Source organism: Protobothrops mucrosquamatus, unplaced genomic scaffold (genome assembly GCF_001527695.2).
Source record: "Protobothrops mucrosquamatus isolate PMUCROS unplaced genomic scaffold, P.Mucros_1.0 scaffold20419, whole genome shotgun sequence".
NCBI lineage: Eukaryota > Metazoa > Chordata > Lepidosauria > Squamata > Viperidae > Protobothrops > Protobothrops mucrosquamatus.
This window is the reverse complement of record NW_015406176.1, coordinates 1-2,536: the sequence shown is the minus strand read 5'-3', so window position 1 is coordinate 2,536 and position 2,536 is coordinate 1. Positions and strand designations below refer to the sequence as shown.

General features: G+C 50.8%; 1 pseudogene; it reads right to left on the bottom strand.

The window, feature by feature from the left end:
• Window positions 1–858: 858 nt before the first annotated feature.
• Window positions 859–2,473, bottom strand: LOC107301950 (annotated as a pseudogene).
• Between the last annotated feature and the right edge of the window lie 63 nt (window positions 2,474–2,536).

Sequence of the window (2,536 nt, the reverse complement as noted above, 5' to 3'; positions counted from 1 at the left end):
CGACTTCAAAGGAAAGCCAGGGAGGTCTCAACAGGAGAAGTTCCAGGCTGCCGTTCTTCTCCTCTCCCTAATCTAAAATCGTGAGCCTCCATTTTTCAGAGGTTGCGAAAAAGTCCAAAATTCATCAGCTACTGGGAAAAAAAAACTTCCTTTCCCATCAGGAATCAGGAAGGCCGGCAGGATTAATTCATGAGTGCTGAAGAAAAAGAGACTGGAAAGAAAATTAGAATACAAAGTGAAACCTTCAGTATAAATAACTTATTATTCCTCTCTTTCAGCTGCCCCCCCCAATAGGCCCACACTGCAGGGGGGTGGTTGAATGGCACACACAGGATGGAGGGAGGCTCCGCCCCTTTCAAGAACGAAAAGGATGCAAAGGACCAGTGATTAATCTCCTGGGGCTGATGGAATTTTCCCCAAATGATTTAATTAGGGGGTTGATCAAGAGGTGAGGCCTCCCCCCCACCAGGTGTTTCATATTAACAAAGAGGATGGGGCCAGGATGGGGTGTGGCAGCAAAGCCGTGTCACTTTGGCAGAAATTGCGTGAAATGACACAAGGAGACTTCAATTTACGAATATTAAAGAAACATCTATAACTTGGGGAGAAACTCACCTGCAGGAGGCTGGATGGGAGTTGCTGGAAGGAGAAAAAGAGCCAATCAGAACCCTTCATGGGCTGGAGGACTCAGGGGGTCCCCCTCCTTATCGACAGCCCATAATAGGTTGCAAGATGCTCACTTATACAGTAGACTCTCAGAGAACAGAATTTCCCAAGCAAATTTCCCAGGGGACCCTCCTTGCCATCTGCTAAGCTTGCTGAGAGGCCTCCCCTGGATGGTCCCCTCCCCACAACCTCTCATCCAGCCCCCCCAGAATGACCTGTCTTGCTCTTCAGGTAGAGGGAGAGCCCCATGGCAAAGAAGATCACCCCGATCACGGCTGCCACGATCCCCGTCCAGAGTTTGCTCCTGGCCGAGTTGGAGGATCGGGGCTCTGGGGAAGAGAAGGAGCCTCCCCTGAGTAGGAAGATCAGGGCCAGCTACACCCCCCCCAGGAGGGTCCATCCCAGCTCCCCCCACAGGGAGGGTCCCTCCCCCCTTCTCAGGGCAGGATGGGGTCCCCAGACCAGGAGGAGATGGAAGAGAGGGGCTCACCCCATTGGACGGTGATCGGGGCCTCCAGGCTGGCATGCTCCACCTGGCAGGTGTAGACGTCCCCCCCGCTGGGGCTGGGTCTCCAGCATCACCTGGAGCTGATAGGTCCAGTCTCCGTTCTGGAGCTCCTCCCCGAAGGCCACGCCCTCCTCCTCCGGCCGCCCGTTCTTCAGCCACCGGACCTCGATCTCCACGGGGTAGAAGCCCCTGGCGGTGCAGAGGAGGATGGTGTGGGGGGAAGTGGGGTCCAGCTTGGTGGGGGAGATGGAGACGGTGGCCTTGGCTGGAGGGGAGGAGGGGGAGGAACATATTTATTTATTAAATTTATTTGCCACCATCTCATGATAAAATGACTCTAGGCAGCTTACAGCCTTAAAACATTAAAATCCTAACAGATATAAAATGGAATTCCCAATCAAGATAAAAGTCCCCCTGTAAGAGAGGGGGGGGGGTTAAAAGTTGATAAGTAAATCAATATATTATTGATTTATTAATATAAAATATGATGTTGAAATATTATATAGCATATAGATTATTATTGAAATATATCTATACACTGGGCAAGAGAGAGACCTTGCTGGATTCCTCCCTCCCCCCCAGAAAAATATAATATTTGGTATAATATTCTGGAAAGATGTTTTTTGGGGCAGGGGAAACTTTGGACCTTGGGAAGAGAAGGAAGATCATGGGACCGATGGGAAGGAGAGGAATCTATTTATTCCCTTTTGATGTTTAATTGTCATCATTGTAGAATTTCAAACTTTTTAACAGTAATTTAATTTTTGACCTTATTTTTTATATATATATATTTTATTTAGGGGTGATGTTATATCCTACGCCATCCAGAGCCCCACTTTGAGGGAGGTGAAGGGATTAGGAGTATCCATAAATAGCAATAAATACCAATGAATAAATTTCGTAGATCGGAGAGCACAGAATACATAAGGGGCAAATCTTTATCCGGGAGAGTCCTAATGAATGAAATGAAAAGGGGGGGTCCCTGCATTTTCCCCCCACCCGTGGAACTACCCCTCCCGCACTCACCTCTCCGGCCAACCACGGAATTGCTCTGGGAAACCCCGTAATTGTTTCGGCAGAAGTAATCCACGGAGGCCTTCGCGTCCAGCAGGATGCGCTGATTCCTGTTCCAAGCCCGGGCATCCCCCTTCCCCAACGCCGTGACGGCCTGGAACTCCCCGCGGGCGCTGTCGAAGCGGAGATACTCCTGCCGGTCGTAGATGTAGCGCTGTAGGAACCGCACCCGCCGCGTCCCGTTGAGGAAATGGCACTCGTGCTTCGTCTGGTACAGGAAATGGGCTGCGGGGGGGAGGAGGAGGAGGAGGAGGAGGAGGAGGAGGAGGAGGAGGAGGAGGAGGAGCG